The sequence below is a fragment of the Equus caballus genome, chromosome 11 (genome assembly GCF_041296265.1).
Source record: "Equus caballus isolate H_3958 breed thoroughbred chromosome 11, TB-T2T, whole genome shotgun sequence".
In the NCBI taxonomy this organism is placed as follows: Eukaryota; Metazoa; Chordata; class Mammalia; order Perissodactyla; family Equidae; genus Equus; species Equus caballus.
Genome location: NC_091694.1, coordinates 9,540,612 through 9,562,141, shown reverse-complemented (window position 1 = coordinate 9,562,141; position 21,530 = coordinate 9,540,612). Strand labels below are relative to the sequence as shown.

General features: G+C 38.0%; 2 long non-coding RNA genes across 2 annotated transcripts in view; both read right to left on the bottom strand.

The window, feature by feature from the left end:
• Positions 1-5,105: 5,105 nt before the first annotated feature.
• Positions 5,106-10,703, bottom strand: LOC138916362 (uncharacterized). Its single transcript, XR_011423568.1, has 3 exons — positions 10,641-10,703; positions 9,114-9,176; positions 5,106-5,179 (listed from the first exon to the last, which is right to left on the bottom strand). It is a non-coding gene; the product is annotated as an uncharacterized lncRNA (long non-coding RNA).
• A 733-nt stretch (positions 10,704-11,436) lies between these two features.
• Positions 11,437-21,530, bottom strand: part of LOC138916347 (uncharacterized) — a 31,703-nt gene continuing 21,609 nt past the window's right edge. The window contains exons 2-3 of the long non-coding RNA XR_011423549.1: positions 16,080-16,237; positions 11,437-12,988 (exon numbers count right to left, since the gene is read on the bottom strand). This is a non-coding gene — a long non-coding RNA (uncharacterized lncRNA). The remainder of the gene's footprint in view (positions 12,989-16,079; positions 16,238-21,530) is intronic.

Sequence of the window (21,530 nt, the reverse complement as noted above, 5' to 3'; positions counted from 1 at the left end):
GGCTGTAACTCCTCTCATTAAACAAATGCATGGATTTCTATGAAAGTACCCCAAGCCCACAAAATAGATTCCTAATTCAGCTCATTGATGTCTGCAAATCCACCATTAAATGTTTATTATTTTGATTGAAAATCTCATTGCTCATTGAAACAAAAAGCTTCCTAGGAAAGCACATCAAGTAATATCTATAATTTTGCATTAGTGTAAATTACTAAATTGATTATAGCTAGTAATAGATAACAATTCCCTGAGAGTTTATTTTGTGCCTGGGATTGTCTGAAGTGCTTTATGTGCAGTATCTCATTGAATATTTAACAAAATCCTTTGTGTAGCAGTCATAGTGGTTGCTTTCTGAAATCCATTCTAAGTGATTATCTTAAGATAATCATTGTAATGCCATTCCTCTTTTCAGTGTTGATTTAGGCTTGGGCATGTGACCAAATCCTCTCCAATTAGATATGAAAGGAAGTCCAGCAAGGGGCTTTTAGGAAAGATTTCCTTACTCCTAAAGAGAATATAGAAGAAAAAGACAACCTTTCTTCTCACATCACATCAGTGTCCCTGGGTGTGACATCTGGAGTTAATGGGACCACACTGCCACCATGAGATGGCCCACAAGAGAGAGAGAAAAAAATTGAGTCCTGAGTGGCACTGTTGAGCCATTGATCATTCTTCACCTGGAAATAAACTGTCGTCCTGATTTCCACTTGTATGAGACAATAAACTTCATTGCTGGGTAGGCCAGTTTGAATTGGGGTTTCCTGTTACCTTCAGCAGAAAGCATCCCAGCCGAGACACAATGTGCTTGGTAACGTTATCTTCCCCATTTTACCGGTAAAGTAGAGGCTCAGAAAGGTAAAATAAGTTTCTGTGTCTCCGAAGCTAGTAAGTTATGAAGCACTGATTTGAACTAAGCAGTCAGACTTCCAAACCCATTCTCAAGCTAGGCTTTCATAATATTAATTATTAAATGCCACATTTTAATAATATTAAAGAGATAGTGTTAAAGCAAACAGCCTTGGATTGATTGCATGGGTGAATCAGAGCAATTTCAGAAGACGATAGGGCACTCTGAACCATTGGGGTGCTCCAGCGATTAGAATGCTTGGTGCTTTCTCAAGAGCCCTACACAATTGTTTCAATAATTCAACTTTGTAGTCACTCGTTGAACCCACTGGACACTGTTTCCTGCAGCCTTACGGCTTCCTGCTTCATAGTAAAGCAGGTAGATATGTAGAGAATTGACTACAAAAAAGACGTTACAAGATAATGGCTACAAAATTACTTTCCTTTAGGGGCATAACAAAGAGTAATAAATTCCAACAGAGGATGAATCTCTGCATCTATTTTCCCCTCTCACGGCTCAGGCTAGTCAAGAACCTCTCTATGTGCCACCTCTCTGTGTCACTTATTTGCAAGTAACAATTAAGGCTTTTGATCTTTTATGTCTTCTCGACAAGACTTGTTCAAGTCAGTCATCTCCAAGGATGAGGAAAACATAGCGTCTTATCAAGGCTCCTGCAGAAGGACTGGAGTGCATCTCCTTCAGTCAACTGATGGGCTTGTCTAGTATCTCCGGCTGTGAAACCGTAAGCAGATTGGAGCCAAAAGCAGTATCTTTATCCTCATACGTTAATCATTTAAACAAACTCATTATCCTGGTACTCAAAGTCTTCCTCTATACACATGCAAATATCTTTCAAGGTCGTGAATTGATATTGAATTTTTATCTAAAAAGGCCATAGATTTGTTGCTAATTGTTTACTCACAGTGCATCTGCTCCCAAAGCAGGCGGGCTGCTCACAGCTACCGGAGAGTAGAGACCTGGTAGGACACTGGTGACCACAATGCAGTTATCCCCCTGATAGGGTTGTGTAAGAATGAGCCCAAACATAGCATCATTATTAAATATAATAGGGAAGTATCATATTTTTGTGGGGCGATGTGAGTCAATTGCTAATTGATAAACTCTCTCCCATCTCATATACAATTATTTTCTCTTAATTCTCAGGGTGTTAAACACTCATTTCCACAAGTACTTAACTGAACACAGAAGATAAAAATAGAGTTGTAGAGATGTTTGTTCCAAAGAAAGGTGTACATCGAATTGTTATTAAAAATGATACTTGCTCTCAATTTAATTTAGAAGCATCGCTGCCTGAAGAAGAAGATGAGCTGGCCACGTTTTAGCCCTAGGATCTAAATCGATAAGCAACTTTTCTCATAAATAGTCATTGAGAAGCATTTCTTCCCACTTTATATGTCAAAGAGCTGTTTAAAGAACTGCTCCAAGTGAGAACACGTAGAAATGCTCATGCCCATGTCGTAGGAAAGCCATCAACACTCTTGCAGAGCCATATGTCTGCCCTCGAGGGACCCAAAACTATTCCATTATACCAGAAAGTCTGTGGAATGTAAATCCAGGGGCCTGAAATGCTGTATATTTTTCAAGAAGTACAAAGTGGAAGCCATCGATTCCATGGATTCACCAAATGAATGGATTGTTTCATCTGCATAAATGAACTGTCAGAAACAATGGCCACGTGACACATTGGCCCCTGTTCCCCAAAGAGGGAAAACCTATATCCAAAATAAAGCTACATCTTTTTATAAAACTTAAGCCAAGAAACACGGGAAAAAGAAAGCTTGATTTATACTCTACAATCTGGATGCCTGAATTCAGATAGCATGGGCTAGAAATACGCAGCTCAGTTCTCTCTCAGTGCACAGAAAGGGATCAGCTCTCTGCCTTCAGAATGCAAATGAGCGGGCCCTCTATTCCGCCTTCATGGTTATTTGAGAGCATTTGCAAAAGCACTTCTTGTATTGCGTCTAGTTTTATTTTCCTATCACTCTTTTTCTTAAGTTCTTTTCTCCAAAGTTTTAACCCCTAAGACTTTGAGACAACTTCATCCTCTACTTTTACCCTCTCCCTTGTTTTCGGATGTGGTCTTTCATTATGAAATATTCAAAACACTCAGAAAGTTATAACGAATAACCTAAGAAACACCATTTTGTCTTTACTTACTATTATTACCAAATCTTAGCATTTCTATGAATTGGTTCAAATTTCTTTTAAGAAATTATTTTAAAGTTGATGTTTCCTGTCCATCAGATTCCAAAAGTATTGTGCTTCTCTTTTTTTATTATGATCTTTTTGTTCCTGAGGTCACTACTGTCCAAAATTTGCTATTTATCATTATTATCCTTCAAATATATACACATATATTCTTTTTCCATGGCATTTTTAAATAGTATGATACTGTATGTAGAATTATGCAACTTGTTTCACTGTTTGGATGTTTATGAAAAACATTCTTTTGAGTCTCATCAACACGTTGCATGTAGCCCAAAGTTATTTACTGTAACAACTGTATAGTACTCCATTGTATGATTATATGACAGTTTGTCTAATTTCTTCCTGATGGACATTTGCATTCCTTTTCCATCATTGTTTTTTCCTTCTTTTCATCTATAATCACTTAGGGCTTTTTGGACTAGTTATAGTACTTTCTCCTTGAGGAGATATCCCTTTCATCTTAGGCAGCGAGAGAATATCATTTGCACCTGTCTCCTTTGGCAAATTACTCATGCTTTTGTTTCCTTTTGGTTTATTTGCATACCATGTTCTGAATGATTGTTCTACTGTTGTCTTTCTACACTGCATGTTTAGGCCTAGAGCTTTCCAACTAGCAGGAATCTTAGAAGTCATATAGCCCAACCTTCTTTTTATAAACTATGACACTACCAAGAGGAGGTGAACATCTTGCCCACAAACATACAACTGCTTAGTGAAGAGCAGAGTTGAGGACCTGGGTGTCCTGGCTCTCTGTCCTTTGTTCTTTCCACTAAACCAAATTGCTGCTCACTCATTCAACTGAACATTATTCATTGTGCATCAGTGATTTCTCAACGGGCTAGAACATTTTACATCTTTCTCAGCAGAGTAAACTAGGCACTATGAAAACATCCAAGAGGGCCTCATGTCCTCCAAGACATTAACCTGTAGATGGAGAGACCAAAGACAAATGAAAACATGACAGGCAACTATATGAACCTAGACACAATTAAATTCTAATGGCAAAGGTAGCAATTTCTCTATCTGTACATCTATATAATTTTTATGAACCTTTGAGAGTAAGTTGGAGACGTTACACCACTTTATTATACATCACGTCATTGTGTGTTTCTTAGGAACAGGATATTCTTTTATGTAGCTACAAAATCATCAAAATCCATTTTAGCGTTGATACAATACTAATAACTAATCCACAGTTCATTTTAAAATTTACCAATGATCCCAATGATGTTCTTTATAGCTTTCCTCCCCTCTAACTCAGTATAGGATCCAACTCAGGATCATACGTAAAACTGCATAAATTACAAGAAAAATATTTTCCTTTGAGCTGTCTTTGATTCATCTATTTATATAAGAGTTATTGAAGATCTGTAAAGAGAGTTAAGGGGACCATCTCTGCTCTCCACACACTCAAGCCACATGGCAGAGGGTGGATGAAGTAATATATAATTTTAATAGATTATGATTGGGACTATGATAGAGATAATCACCAGATGCTCTACCATGAGGAAGCTTCCAGGAAGAAGTCACACTGAAGCTGAGATCTTTAAAGAGTGAAAAAGAGTGGTAACAGCTTTTCTGCCCAAAGCAGCATTGCTAAAATAAGACAAATCACAGTATATTTAGAGAACTGCAAGAAGCTCAGTAGTTCAATATAGTAGGAACCATGTGTGTAAACATACGTGTGCAAACCTGTATAAGCATATGGAATTGGCAGGGTTTGGTGCTTGATGGAAGTGGAACTAGGTATGGCCTAGATCATAAAAGATCTTGTATGTCGTGATGTAGAATACAATCCTGAAAACAATGGGGAATTGTTGGAGAAATTTAAGCAGGTGCACAGTAAGATGTGGTTTTATTTGCCTTCTCTAAAAGATTAGTCTGGCTGCAGCGTTATACAAGAGCATTGCTTCAATATGGGTGGTAAATAACAAGAGCTTGAACTAGACCAGTAATAATTCTGAGTGGATTTGAGATATTTTAAAGAAGGAAAGTGGATAGGACTTACAAACTGCTGGACTGGAGATGGTAGGTAGTGGTGAGAGGGAAGAGACTGTCCAGAAAGACTTCCTTGGCTCCCAGGATGGACCTGGACCCATTCTACAAAGGAAAATAGACGAAGTCTGATTTCAGGCCATCGGAGCTTATTCTTCTAATATTCTCTCTGCACTCTTTAGAAACATGAAAAAAGTACATATTCCTGAGCCCCACCCACACAGTTTCCTTACTGCTGCACACAAGCTTCCTTGTCTTCCAGAGGAGACTTGGCCTGGTCTTGGTCCATGCTCCCTGGGTGATCTGGCCATCTTCCTTCTTACAGCTATTCACCGTCTCTCTCCAAGTAAGCAAGTAGCACGCCATCTTCCTTTCATTGCTGCTTGGGTCTCATGCATCATTCTGCCACCTACTGCTGCTAGGCTTCAAATAATATCCCCACAAATATTTCATATTTGGTGTCCAGTATTGCTTAGAGTGCTTATCCTGCTCTCCCTGCAAACCAAATGCTCTTTTTCATCAACTTGAATACAGTTCTCAGCCAACAGCTGGTTTAAAGATCTGAAAGTTCCTTACTGAGTTCAGCAGCGAGCTCACCTACCCAAGAACACTTCTATTCCTCAAGGCTTTAATGATGCATCTTCCCTCTGAGTCAGATGGTTTTGCTTCTAAATTTTCAAATATTCCCCCAATTAAACTTATCCTATTCTCTCCTCTCTGTTTATTATTGAGAAGAATGCATCATCTGTCTATAATTTCAAAACACTTAGGAGTTAACACTATATTATAGGTGTGGGAAGGGAAAGGACAAGGTCTGAAGGAGACGAAGTGGAGTGAAAGAGAGAGAGGAAGAGGGAGAGGCAATTTGACTTTATTCTTACGAGTCCAGCTTCAATCTCTTCTCCTAATATACATGCACACCCCTTCGTCAGATCTCCACAGATTTCCTGCCTTCTTTCTGTTTTCACTTTTGTGTGGGCTACAGCCCTAGATTTCTTTCTTGTTCTTAATACCATTAACATCTAGCATCTTTAACTTCTGACCGGGTTCTCAAACTCATTTACCTTTGTTCTACTAAGTGCCCAGTTCTACTGATTATATCAAATCATCTGCATTGTTTTTCTGAAATTCCATGCGTGTCTTCCTGATATATTTGCTTCTATTTATTTCTTCCTTTTTGAGGAGGACCACGGTTTATAAAGAGAAGTTGAAATGGTAGGGATGCTTGTCAGAAGGATCTTTTTCATAAAATAGAGGTGCTCTCTCTCTCCCTGCCTTCCATATTAGTCTTCCCAGGGCTTGTTTTCCAATGTACTATTTCTAGCCTGGATAGAAATTTAGCATTACTGAAAAACATTCAATGTATTCCTTCTTTCTTTTGCACCCCACTGTGCCACTTATTATCTGTGTGACTCTAAGCCAGTCATTTGGCCTCTCTGACCTCAGGATCACCATCTTTAACAGGAAGCTGTAAAAGAGGAATAGCTGAGGTTCTTTCCATCCCTAAGTTGTAAGATTCTGTGGGTTAAGGTCTTTTTGTATTTTCAATCTCAGTTTTACTTATGTTCTACCTTCTATAGCTCCTCTCAGTATCCACTACCCCTTCTATCTATTCCAAAATGCTTTTCTCACAGTATTCCCTGAGGTCATCCTAGACACCTTGCAGGCAAAGCTAGAATCATTTTAGTGGTCACGTTTGCTAGTTCCTCCTCCAGATCCTTCCCATTTCAACATGGTAGTAGAGATAAGAACAAATAGGCCTCTACACCAAAAAGCACTGAGTAATTTTTCCTGCCTCCTCACTATTTCATCCCTGTTTACTGTCATGACGTGTGTCGTTGGAAGAAATCTATGGCTATGACTGTTGTCATATTGGACCAGCCCTGGATCCTCAGCCAAGGCAGGGAAATTTAAAGTTGACTGAATTATCAAAATAAGAAGTAGCCTAAATAAGAGCATGACTTTTAACTCTGCAATAAAACAGTTTTGGATGTATATAAAGATATATACAAAACTGTTCATCAAAGGGTTATTTGTAATAGTAAAAATGAAGAATCAATGTCCAATATTAAGAGACTGCATCAGTCAATTCACTAAATTGTGTAAAGGAGTTTAGACTTTAAAATGAGGAATTTGAGCTGTCATCGAAATGTTTACGCATGGAGTGCTCTGGTCATATTTTTGTTTTAAAAAAATCACCCTTTGCTAATGAAAAGACAAATTTAGAGAGAGATGAGAAACTAGGAAAAGTGAGTGATTTGGTAGCCTGGACTATGGCGGGGGAAGTGAATGTGAAGAGACAAATTTGAGAACTTCAAGCAGAAACAATTGGAAGGACTTAATGATTGATTAGATGTGAAAGTTGGGAGAAAGTTCCCACTAGTCAGACATTAATCATCCCATTTTAAGGTCTTTCTATACCTTTTTCTCTTCAGGGCCCTTCAAGTGTGAATCTATGTCACTCACAGCACAGCCTTTGGAAATACGATCAAAAAGAAAAGTCTGTCTTCAACATCATCAGTCTCGCTTTACTATATCCTAGCTTCCTTCCCCCTACATCCTCTCTGCCTCCTTTAAATTTAGACACCAGTGTTCTCTAGAGGTGGTAGAGTTTGAGAAATCAAGATTTGGAGTCAATCAGGCTCAATTTTTAATTCACTTCTGCCATTTACAAAGCATTATATTGGGCAAGTTATTTAATCACATTGAGTCTGTTTTTACTTGTATAAAATAGGGTAATAGTGCATCTTTCATAGAGAGTCAATGAGTAAAACACATCATTTATATAAATCACCTAGAAGTGTGTCTGGCATAGAATAAGCTCTCAAAAAAATAATTGTTATTAATGTAATCCCATCCAAGAAAAAATTGATAACTTTAATTTATATCTTTGCATTGTTTAAAGTCAGATGGTTTCCTCTCCCAGGAATATTTGTTTTTCACTCTTGCCTCTAATGATAAAACAATAGATTTTGCCTCTGACTATTAGAGAAATTTGTGGCAAAAACCTAAGGTGGAAGAGGCATTTTATTTTGGAAGCTGAATCCATTCAGTGCTTTGCTATCATTCCCTCCCCAGGAATTACCTCCTTCACCTTTGCAGACGCAATTGGTCAGCACAGTCCCACAAACAAGAGAAATCCATCCCTGCTCTTCATATTTCTGGTTTGTGTTTTGAACAGACCGCTGCATCAGAGTGTGGTACTTCAAAGAATCAACTTCCTCCTGGCTATGGGACCATGGATTAGATACTTCCATTTTCTACGACTCAGGTTTTAAAATGTGTATTCTGAGGACAATAATAGTACCCAAGGAGGTTAAATTAGATAATGGATAATTGCAGAAGTGAGGACTTAGCATGGGCCATGGAAGGCAGCAAACATTAAATAAAAGTTTGCTTTGTTATTAGTAGTAATATTACCTCCTCCAACTTTTTTCTATCACGTTACTCTTCTCTCCTCCCTCTATTGCTACATATTTTCTGGCAATAGACATTGCACATTATTGAGTACCCACCTCATGGAAACATTCCCAAAGATGTATTAAAATGTTGTAATTTCACAAGCAGCTTCTTGATGAAGAAACTTGTGATTTACTCCCAGTTTTTATCCATCTATTACTAATATATATATATATTTATTTATTTATTTATTTATCTGGGGTTTCAATTTGGTATAGTTAGTTCCTCTTCTAAGATTTGTTATCTTCTTATTCATTACAAGTATATTTTCCTTTACGTCTTTGATCGTAGGTATAATAGCTGCTTTAAAATTCTTGTCTGATTATTCCAACTTCTGGATCATCTTGAGATGAGTCTCCATTGATTGTTTTTTAGCCCCCTTGGGAAGGGCTTATGTTTTCCTGTTTTTTCATATAAAAAATAATTTTGGTTCCTGCTCTGAATATTAAAAATATGTTACAGAGATTCTGGGTTCAGTTATGTTTCTCTGAAGCATATTAACAAAAATAAAACCCATGCGAATGTTATTTATTATAGCAAAATATTGTGGGACAGAATGGATTTTTCCCTCTCCCTTTACCTCCTTCCTCACCATGACACATACTCAATGCTCAATTCCTTTTGAGACCAGGGGCAGGCCAAGCTATGGCAAAAGAAAAAATAATTAATTAATTAATTAATTAAGCATGCATTACTAGATTAAATTCAAACTTGAAATACAAGTTCAATTCTTTTTTTTAGCCTTAGTTAGGCTATTTGGGGTTTTCCCTGAGCATGTGTGGTTCAGGAGTCAACCAGAGATTTGGGAAGAGTTTAAACACACAATTTAAAGCTTTCTCTTTCTGAGATTCTCCTCCTCTATCATCCAGATATTGTGGTCACCCAAGAGTCTTTCCTCTGGCTTTTCAAGCTAATATGGCTAAGGTTTTGTATCTGAGATACAGCTGCTCCACATAATGCAGACTGACTGGGGTCTACCCTGAGGCTAAAAGCTCTGAAAAATGGGAAACTCACCCATGCTGTTACCATCTTTCAAACGTCAACTTCCTTTCACTATTTGTCTACTTTTGCTTAGCCTTAGTGCCTTCATATATTTGCATTTTGTCTTTTGTCCAGAATTCGTTGTTTTTACCTATGAGAGCATTGGTCTGGCAGGAGCTAGTCAGCCTTGCTGGAAGTAGAACTCTCCAGTATTATTTATATCTCTCAACTAGAACAAAAATCTATAATGAGACTTTTGAAAAGAAGTAAAAGTTATCCAAACATTACCACTCAATATTCACGTTTTTCCCTCCTGTGGTTCTTTCCACTTCTTGTCCATGAATATACTTTTAACTAGTTCATAAGATTTCTATTTAAATTCCTACACAGTTGGCCCAAGTCTGTCATTTTGACTTCTATGTTCCACTCTCTATCACACAGGTCTTGATGGGCATTTTGCCCCTGTTTTACAAATAGAGAAGTATAGGTCTGTATAGTACAAATAACTTCTCCAAGATCACACAGCATTTCAGGAATTAGAAAGCAGATATTCTGATCTTACATTGTCTATTTTAAGAGTGAAGTTTAAACACACACGCACACAACAAAATTCTCCTTTCTGACATTCACAGAGGAGGTTAGAATTCTGTGCTTATTTCATTCCAAAATTTATGGACATGCTTATTGGCTTCTTGAGGCATGAAGATAAGAGAAATCAAATAAGTCTTACTCTAGTTCTAAGCACTTAAAATTCAGTTTCAAAAGACCCCTTAACTTTCCCAAACATCCACAAAATAACTTCTTTATAAAGTTAACTTGACTGGTGTTTCCTTACCTGTCCATGTCTGGTATCAAATTTCCAAAAACTAATATACTTCATACTTCCTACACACAAGCAAATTCCAGACAGAGTAGTCAGTGCCCACACATAGAGGATGGATTCCCAGCAGGGTGCATGTGTCTTGGATTTGTGTTTTTTTTAAAATGTGTGGGATTTGGAAAAAGAATGTTGAAAATGTCTTTTCGCCCATAACAGTCTAGGATTTTAAGTCATGTAGAACGGAGACAGCTATGTGCCATGCAATATAAACCATGGCAGCCTGTACCTTCGCCAATCTTAGTGTACCTTGAAAAACTCGTTCGGTTGGAGATGCTGGTTCAAGACTTCATTATCCTCTGAGATTTTCTCGGCTTTCCTAGGTGGTTTGATCGACCACCTCAGTCAGGAGGTCCTTTCCAGGTCTTTCTTGCTTTATTTAACCTACTCTCATCTGATATGTCTCAGAGGAAAAAAAATACATATATATATATATATATATATATATATATATATACACACACACACATATATAAATATATATGCATATATAAGGCTACTACTAGATGGAGATTCTGAGAACAATGATCTTATCTTGTTCTAACATCCCTTGGACTTTCTATAATGTTCTATACACAGCAGATATTCTATAGCTTCTTTTTAGATTCAATTGGAATACAAAATATAGAAAAATTTTAACAAATTCTTTAAAATTGTTTCGATGGTGAGACCATGAGAAATTCTCTATTTTCCAAATCTCACTAAGTGACAGAGAAATGTTTATAAAACAAGAATGTTTATGGGGTAAGAACTTATACCGAAGTTTATTTCTGTAAAAATCCTTATCGATGCACCTGAGATATTTTTAAGCCAAACATACCACCAAGAATACTGCCTTAAAAAAAAAACACTTTGTGGTTTGATATCTCAGCAATGTTTCCAGTGGAAAAAAGAGACTTCACCAAATACATATTCATATGTTAAAAGATATTTAAAGTGATTTGATAAATTACATGCCATAAACAGTTTTAAAGGAAAGAGGACCATAAAACCAGATACTAATAATATGTTGCAATTCCAAAATAATATTGATGCCCGAAAAGAGCATCTGTCAGTGTATTCCTAATAACAGGATTACTAACATATGCTCCCAAGGAAGAAATACTGGCAGTCAAATATTTTCAGGAAGCAATGGTTACTACAGCTTTTCCTATTGGAGATTCACAGTGCACGTTATCATATGCCAGGCTTTGAGAATCAATTATTTAACCTGGATTGCCAGTAAATTTTATTTTGTGAGGCAGTGTGAGAAGAGAAGGTGGAATTTGTATTCGGGCAGAGTCATTTCCGATCCTGGCTCAGTTACTTATTTGTGTAAATTTAGACAACAGACTTCATCTTAGAGTCCCTCAGTTTCATCACCTGTAAAACAGGAAACAATCTTTACTTCATGAGATGTTCTTACCTTTACAGTTAAAAAAACGATATTATTTAGAAAATTTCTTATGAAACACTTGACACTCATTTGGTACTTGGCAGATAGTAGCTTCTATCATTCCTGTTGTTTTTATTTTTCTTCCTCTTTCACCTCCCTCTTCCTTTTCCTCCTCCTCTTCCTCTTCTTCTTCTTCTCTTTCTTCATTTCTTAGTTCTCTCAAATGAACAGTGGCATATTACTTTGGTTTAGAGGATTGTCAGTGACTACTTTAATCAACTTTTGCTTACCAAAAGACATCAGTGAGTCCCATATCTTACATGTATTTCAGTAAAATTCATCAAGAGGAAAATTTAGAAGCCCATTCTCATCCCTTCCTGACTGTGAAGCTAACAAGGGACAAGAATTAATATGAAACGAAGATCCAACTATTTTTCTATTACTCTGACACACCAGCACACATTCTCTCTCGATTAAATGCTTTCCTTTGATATAGTTCATTAGCTGTTAATATCTATAAATATTCTTACCTTCAGAATTGCAAATTCCTTAGGGGCAGGGATCATTCATTCGTGCTATTAACATACACTGATTGTCTACTGAATTGCAAGGCAATATGGATGCACCTATTGGTGAACCAATGAACAGGGAAAGGTGCTCAGCAAATGCTTGCGAACAAAATCAACACACATAATAATACTATTTTCCAGATAGTTACCATTTGCCAAGTCATGTGCTAAAGGTTTCATTCGTATTTTCTCATTTACTCCTGGAGCTGGGGTAGGAGAAGGTAGATTAGGAAAGTTTTCCATGATCAAACAACTGGTAAGTGGAAAACCCACAGTAAAGCCATTCAGATATATCTTTTATTTAAAAATCCACAAAGTAACTGAATTTGATGGGTTTTCAAAATCCATTTCCTGAGGTGAAAATCAGCAAGTTTAGTCCAGTCTTGTCATGCATGGATCAATTGACTTATATTCTAGATAGTCATTAAGCAACTACTATGTGTCCACACTATATGCACATTCTTTGCCAGGACCTAGAAATCCGAACTTGAAAGACTCTGGCTTTCTGCCTTTGAGAAGCCTAATTTTGCGGAGCAGAGAGGCATGTAAGAGCTACAGCAGAGACAAGGATCAGGCGCCTTGGGAGCAGAGAGCTTCTATTTGCTCTCAGCTTCTCTTACTACTGAAGATTCTTTTGATCTCGCATATCAGTTCTGTAAAATCAAAGCAAGATAAAGTAAAACAAATAAATGAAAAGCACAAGTACCAGAATATCACCTATTGAGAAATATATCTATTTTTAATGATTTTATGTCACAAAAGTAGATATAAGATTATGTGATCAAAATTATTTAAGACAAATGTTTGATGCATAATGTGTAATAATTATTATTGATTCAAGTTTCTGTGATATGTCTTTTATGTGCTATTATGGTCTTGGACCTGCCCAGGACTCAAATATAGCTAGGATATGGACTTGACCACAAAAAGTCTTACTCAAGTACAAGAGAAAAGAAGGTGCACAGAGGACATCAGCAAGATGGCAGAATAGGAGTGTTCATTGTCATCCCTCCACAGAACCCTGATTTTAATGTGCACAAGGAGTGCAGCCTTTACAGATGGTTCACAAGCATGCTCAGAAAGGCAGCCCGACTCTGCAGGATTGGAGGAAGGCACACAGACTTGAGCATTTTAGGGCACTGCCCTAGTAAAAACAAATAGGAGGCTCTAAGCATTCATCCTGGCTTCCCAGGATTGAGAGAAGACATATAATCTTAAGATTTGCCGCCAAAGAAGGAAGAAGTGTGAAGTGGATGTATCCACAGAAAAAGACTAAGGGAACCTCCGAATCCCTACAGATTCCATTCAATCCTTATCAAAATTCCAATGAGATTTTCCAAAGAAACGGAAAGAACAATCCTAAAATGCATTTGGAAGCACAAAAGACCCCAAGTAGCAAAAACAATCTTGAGCAAAAAGAACAAAGCTACAGGCATCACAGGATATGGACATGACCACAAAATTATATTATATTTCTAGTTATATTACCATGCTGTAGTAATCAAAACAGTATGGTACTCACATAAAAACAATCACACAGACCAATGGAACAGAATAGAGAGCTCATGCATATATAGTCAACTAATCTTTGACAAAGGCAACAAGAATACACAATGAGGAAAGGATGTTGTGAAATAAACAATAAACAATAAATCAACAAATGATGTTGGGAAAACTGGATATTCACATGCAAATCAATGAAACTGGACCCTTATCTTACACCACACATAAAAATCAACTCAAAATGGATTACAGATTTAAACGTAAGATGTAAAACCATAAAATTCCTAGAAGAAAATATATGAGAAAAACTTCTTCACATTGGTCTTGGCAATGATTTTGTGATTTGACACCAAAAGCACAGGCATCAAAAGCAAAAATAAACAAGTGAGACTACATCAAAATAAAGTGTTTCTGCATAGCAAAGGAAATAATCAACAAAATGAAAAGGCAAGCTACAGAATGGGAGAAAATATTTGTAAACCATATACCCCATAATGGGTTAATATGTAGATTATACAAGGAATTCATACAACTCAATAGCAAATTATCCCAAATAGATTTTTTTTAAAAAGGACAAAGGATCTGAATATACATTTTTCCAAAGAAGACTTCCATACAATAGCCAACAGGTATATGAAAAGATGCTCAGCATCATTAATCCTAAGGAAAATGCAAATCAAAACCAAAATGTGATATCACCTCATACCTGTTAGGATAGCTGTTATCAAAAAGTCGAAAGATAAAAAGTGTTGGCGAGGGTATGGAGAAAAGGGAGCTCTTATACACCGTTGGTGGGAATGTAAATTGGTGCAGCCATTGTGGAAATTTCTCAAAAAATTAAAAACACAACTACCGTATGATGCAGCAATCCTACTTCTGGGTATATATCCAAAGAAAACAAAATCACTGTCTCAAAGAGATTTCTGCACCCCCATGTTCATTGCAGCATTATTCACAGTGGCCGAGATATGGAAACAACCTTAGTGTCTGTCCACAGATGAATGGATAAAGACAATGTGACATATATGTACTCAATGGAATATTATTCAGCCTTAGAAAAGAAAGAAATTCTGCCATCTAAGACAATATAGATGAACCTCGAGGACATTACGCTAAGTGAAATAAGCCAAACATAGAAAGACAAATACTGCCTGACCTCACTTGTATGTGGAATCTAAAAAGTAGAACTCGTAGTAACAGAATAGAATGGTGGTTACCAGGCACTAGTGGGAAGGGGAGAAATGTGGAGGTGTTGGTCAAAGTGTACAAACTTTCAGTTATAAGATAAATAAATTCTGGAGATCCAATGTACAATATGGTAACTATAATTAATTATAATGTATCACATACTTGAAATTTTCTAGGAGAACAGATCTCAAGTATTTTCACCACATCCATAAAAAAAAGGTAATTATGTGAGGTGATAGATATGTTAATTAGCTTGATCGTGGTAATCATTTCACAATGTGTATATATATATCTCAAAGTTTCATGTTATACACCTGAAATACATAAAAGTTTTATTTGTCAATCATACCCCAATAAAGTTGAAAAGGAAGAAACTGAAAAAAGAAGTTATATAGAAGGTGCTATAATATATTCGAGAAAGTAACATATACTAATGAGATAAAGATAAAGAAAGGTGCTAATAGCTAAGGGAACTAAGTGAGACATTAGGGGAAATTTCATTTCTTCCTTACAGATAGGATTTGGATGTGCAGGTACCAGCAGGGTCATTATGGGCTGAATTGTGTCCTCCCCAAATTTCTACGTTGAGATCCCAATCCCCAGTAGCTCAGAATGTAACCATATTTACAGATGAGATCTTTAAGGAAGCGATGAAGTTAAAACGAGGCCATGAGGGGAGGGCCCTGATCCAATATGACTGATGTTCTTACAAGAGGTAGAGACGTCAGGGATGAGGGTGCACAGACGAAAGACCACATGAGGACCCTGAGAGAAGGTGGCCACGTTCAAGCCAGGGAAAGAGGCCTCACCAGAAACCAAATCTGACGGCACCTTGATCTTGGATTCCCAGCTTTCAGAACTGTGAGAAAATATATTTCTGTTGTTTAAGCGACTCAGTCTGTGGTATTTTGTATGGCAGTCCTAACAGACTAATATAGAGAGTTTATCAGATGAAGTGACAATCGTGACCAGAAACACATAGGAAAGAAACCCAAGGGAGTTTGCAAAAAAATAAAAATGAAAACAAAATCCATACTGTATAAATATACTCACATTTAACTGGAGTGTTAAGAATGTACTAGGGGGGTGGCCAGCCCAGTGGCACAGCAGTTACGTCTGCACCTTCCGCTTCTCTGTGGCCCAGGGTTCGCTGGTTCGGATCCCGGGTGCGGACATGGCACCACTTGGCACACCATGTTGTGGTAGGCATCCTACATATAAAGTAGAGGAAGATGGGCACAGATGTTAGCTCAGGGCCAGGCTTCCTCAGCAAAAAGAGGAGGACTGGCAGTAGTTAGCTCAGGGCTAATCTTCCTCAAAAATAAATAAATAAATAAATAAAATTAAATAAAAAGAATGTAGTGGGAAACAGGCTAAACTGATACAGCTTGCATCTAAATGACAAAGGACATAAATTCAATACTGAGGATATGGACTTTATCCAGTAGACAACAGGGAGCCACTGAAAGTTTTTGAGGACTAGAATAACACGATCAGACCTAAGATTTAGGTAATTGATTCAGCAATGGAGCATAGCATGGTCTGTAGTGGGGAAGAGGAGGTGAGGAGGCAAGTTAGAAAGCTATAGCGCAAATACAGAAAACAGGGCAAGGGAATCTGAGTGACAACAAGAATTAACATGAGGAGACAGAGACAAAGAAATGTTATGGAAACAGCAGTAATAGAACTTGACGTGAAAAAAAATCCCAAAAACTATCCAATTGGCTGAACTTAACTTTAAAGCACACGTATTACTTTTTTTCTCTTTAAATTACACAAATCCTTAAAACATGGGATTGGTTTCAACCTGTTGTAGTTAAGCCCTCTTGCAGGGTCATTACTTGGGTGTAATTTTCCCTCCTCGATTTGTTTTTGAGGAGGAACAAAAGAGAAAGGGCGTCTGAGTCCTCAGTCCCACATTTCTGAGTGCTTTCTCCCTGCACAGCGAAACATCTGCTTCCCATCAGTCACAGATGTGGCTGGGTTCTGCAGCATGGCCCAGGGATGAAACGCAGCAGATGAAGTCTAGCATCTCATTCATCAGGAGCTTCCCGACAATCTTCCAACCATGGACAAGGTACCTCAAATGACACCTCCCTCTCTCCCTCCTCTCACTGGGGGCCCGACAGTGACTGGGTCCTGAGACTTGCACTGTTATTCTTGTCCACCTTCCAACTGGTTCCTTGGAGAGCTCAGCAACTTCCAGGCCCTCTCTTCAAAATAAAGGAGTAAATCTTAAGGGTGAGAAAGGAGAAGAACTCCTTTTGCAATGCAATCTAAGAGCATCCTAGCTAGCGTCTTCCATTTCAAGAGGGATTAGTATAAACTTGCTGAGCAAAATAAAGAGAGGATAACAGGGAGAGAAAAAATTAAACTTTAATGGGAAATGCAGGATCATAAAGTGAATTTTATTCGCTCTCTCAGCAGCAACGAGCAGTCACTAAGTTAAAAGGTCATTTAATCCCTACTCTTCACACCAGCATGTTTCAGATTGGAGGGGAAAACTGACCATCAACACTGAACTACTGGGGAAAGACAGCCACATCTATCCATCACGGGTCTAAAGAATCACTCCCATAGTCCACTCTCTGTTCAATAGGTAATTTTGGAGAACAACACTTCTTGCTGAAACCTCTTGGCTGAGCAAGTAGTTACTTAATCAATTAAATCTTCAAGTATTTATTGATTACCTACTATGAGCCATTCTAGGCGGTAAGGATACAGTGGGGAACAAAACAGAGAAAAATCCCTGCCATCTTGGCACTTATATTTCAAAGGGTGATACAGACAAAAAAATAAAAGAAAACACGAAATACATAGTATGTTAAATAGTAACAAGTGATATACAGAAAAATAAAGTAGGCTATAAAGGTTAGGGAGCGCTGAGGGAAGGGGCTGCATTTTTATATGGGGTATTCAGAGTAGTCCTCATTGAGCAGACAAAGCAACTGTCTTGGAGATGAGTATTCCAAGGAGACGGAGAAGCAAAGGGAAAACCCAAGAGCATTCCTGGTGGGCTCAAGGAACGGTAAAGAAAGTGCAGCTGAGGGGCCGGCTCCATGGCCGAGTGGTTAAGTTCGCGCGCTCTGCTGCGCGGCCCAGGGTTGGGATCCTGGGCGCGGACACGGCACCGCTCGTCAGGCCACGTTGAGGTGGCGTCCCACATCCCACAACTAGAAGGACCTGCAACTAAGATATACAGCTGTGTACAGGAGGGGTTTGGGGTGATAAAACAGAAAAAAAAAAAAAAAAAAAGATTGGCATCAGTTGTTAGCCCAGGTGCCAATCCTTAAAAAAAATTTAAAAAAAAAAAAAAAGAAAGTGCAGCTGGAGTAGAGTGAGAGAGAGGCTGATGGGTGGGTGATAAGGTACCAGCAAACTAGGACACAAGGGTATTATCAGACGTTGGGCCTTTTTGCTGAGGAAGGTAGGGAAGTACGCCAGTGGCGTGATATCACTGAAGTTTGACAGCGTTGTGCAGACTGAGGCTGGATTCATACCGGCAAAAATCTCCTAAAATTCATGACAGATATACAAGGCCGACACACCAAAAGCAATGCAAAATCAAAAGGATTTGGAGCAAGAACAAAACCCATTTTGAGTGGAGGAATGACGTGCAAGGTAATCTGTGCAGAAATTTCCTCAAAGGGTAATTCTCCAAGTATGAAAATGAGACGTATCTTTGCACTTCAGCATCTCTTGTTACTATTCCATTTCCTAAGTCCAGTGAGCCACATTCTGCTCTTCTCTTTAACTAGCAAATGGTTTACTCTACTTCTCATTTTGCTTAGCTTTTGGAAAGGAGTTTGCATTTTTTGAAAATTGATAGCATTATTTTTTCTTTCCACAGTAAATGCTGAGTAACGAATTTCGGAACATCTGGTCAACCCTGATCAGGCTCTGATTGCATATCCCATCGGCTTGGTGTGATTAGGGGAGATGGAAGGAGACCAGTGTGTCCCGGGTACATGGGCTAGACCTAATTTTGAAGGAAAAAAGGTCGTATTATCACGTAGAACATCTGGTGGAATTCAAGATTAAGTTACAAATGGTTTTGAAAGCCAATTATTAGACAAATGATGCCCATTGAAACTAGGCTGTGGTTTTACTACCTGGTAAAATTTTACTGATTGCTCTAAAACTTACTTATCACGGGATCCTTAACATATTACATTTACGTTGAATTAAAAGGGCAGGATGTTGTTTCTCATTTAGAGTGAAATGGAAGTACAAAGTGTAGGAGAAATGATGGAAGGGGCATTAGTACTTCCTATATCTATGTTGATCTCCCATTAGCGACATAGAAAGTGCCATATTTGAAACCCAAGTACCTGGGGAATATTAATAATAACAATAGTAATAGTAATAGCTATTATACATTGTGCCAAGCATTTCACAAACATTATCTCATGCAGTCCTCATGTATTGTCGTTATTCCCATTTATCAAATGAGTAAGCTGAGGCTTAGAAAGGGTTAGGTAACTTGCTGGGGTTCAAACAAACTAAGTTGTAGAGTTAGCATTCAAGCCAGGGTACCCTGACCCCCAGCTGTCACTTTTAAACTCTGTGGAGTGCCGAACAAATTTGCCTTTTGCTGCAATGTGCATCTCTCTACGCGGCCACAGTTACCTCAATATGATGGAAAATTTGTCACCTTATCAGCTTACTCCTCTCTATCTTGGCTTTACGTTTCTTGCATTTCCCAGCTATGGTTCAGTACAAACAACGCTCCCATTTCCTCACATCTGGATGAAAACTTAAACTATACTGTGTGCCCTGGGGACTCCTGATTCAAAGAGATCCCTCCATTACTGAACTGGCCTTTATCAAAAAACGTACTTTTACATAAAGAATTTTAAAGAATAGCAATTCATCTCTGCCAGCCACTTCTATTTTATGAGTGGGACATATACTCACAATGAATAGAAAACATAGAAGTATAGATATTTACTTTGCATTCCTTTTTAGTAATGACCATTATCTTCAAGAAGCCATGAATAAGTGACAGGACAAGGGACATTAACAATAATTCTTCCACTTCCTGGCTTTTGTAGATCTGAATTTGGTGATGTAGTTTATTGAATATTAATGACTTCCAAAATATGTTAGATCCTATTATTCCATAGTTCAGCTGGTAGCTATTGAAGCAGAAGTTTGAAATACTTTTGTTCAGGGTATCTGAGGCCCTTTAAGAGGTAATACAAACTTTTTTAAATGCAGCAATCTCAGTCCTCAAAAATCATGGCAAATCAACTCTGATTCCGAAGCCGTTTAAGAGGTCTTGCTATTTCAAGAAACTCCACAATAAATCTGTCTTTTTAGAAAAGGATAGAGAGCTTTTGCAAGGAACATAATCACTTTTGAGGGTAAAGTGAATATATTTTGCAATTTGCATATTTGGCCAAAATGCTAGGTTTGACTTCTGACTCTTTACATTTACTGCTTATCCGGAGGGGGTAATGTCACAATCATATCTATGTCACATGGCCATTATAAGACTGATATGTAGCGATGGATCTGAAAAGTCTTTTGGAACTCTAAAGCTCATTTCAAATGTTAGTTACTATAATAGATTTCAACCTCCATTGAAATAAATATTTTGTATTTCTTGGAAATGCATATTTTAAATGAATTTTCCTTAAAGTGAGGCACAGCTCAACACAAAATCTTCAGCCAAGTAGAAAGAACTTGGCTAAGAAGTAAACTATACTTATTTCTATTGACATTCACTTTCTTAGCAATAAAGTTCTAATTTCTTATCACTACATGTTGTGATATTGTGATTTATAATAAATACATATTTAGTCTTTGTCCCTGTTTCCAGCACAGAGCTCCTAAAACCCTTGGTATTTCCTAACTGATAGCAGAGATGAAGATGTCATGTTCATAACATGACCCTTTCAACCACACCCGAGTTTACGTTAATAAAGTGACTTTTGGAAAGCTCCTAAGGATGAAAGCTGATTGCCAGCAGAACCAATGATGATTCAAGGATTGGAATTTTCATTTCTACTCCCTGACCTCCAGGGGTTGGAGAGGGGCTAGAGGTTGAATCAATCACCTCTATGAAGCTTCCATAAAAACCCAAATGAAGCTTCCATAAAAACCCAAAAGGATGGGGTTGAGAGCTTCTGGGTTGGTGAAGGCATCCACATGCCGGGAGGGTGGTGCACCCCAGTTCCATGGGGACAGAAGCTCCTGCACTTAGGACCCTTCTAGACCCCACCCTGTGTACCTCTTCATCTGACTGCTCATCTCCACCCTTTATAATAAACTGGTAAGTGTAAGTAAATGTTTCTCTGAGTTCTGTAAGCCACTCTAGCAAGTTAATCAAACCTGAGGACGGGGTCGTGGGAAGCTTATTTATAGCCAGGACAGGTCAGAAGTGCAGGTAACATCCTGGATTTGAGATCGACAGCTGAAATGGGTGCAGTCTTGTGGGTCTGAGCTTTCACCTGTGGGATCTGACTGCAACTCCAGGTAGTGTCAGACGTGAGCTAAACT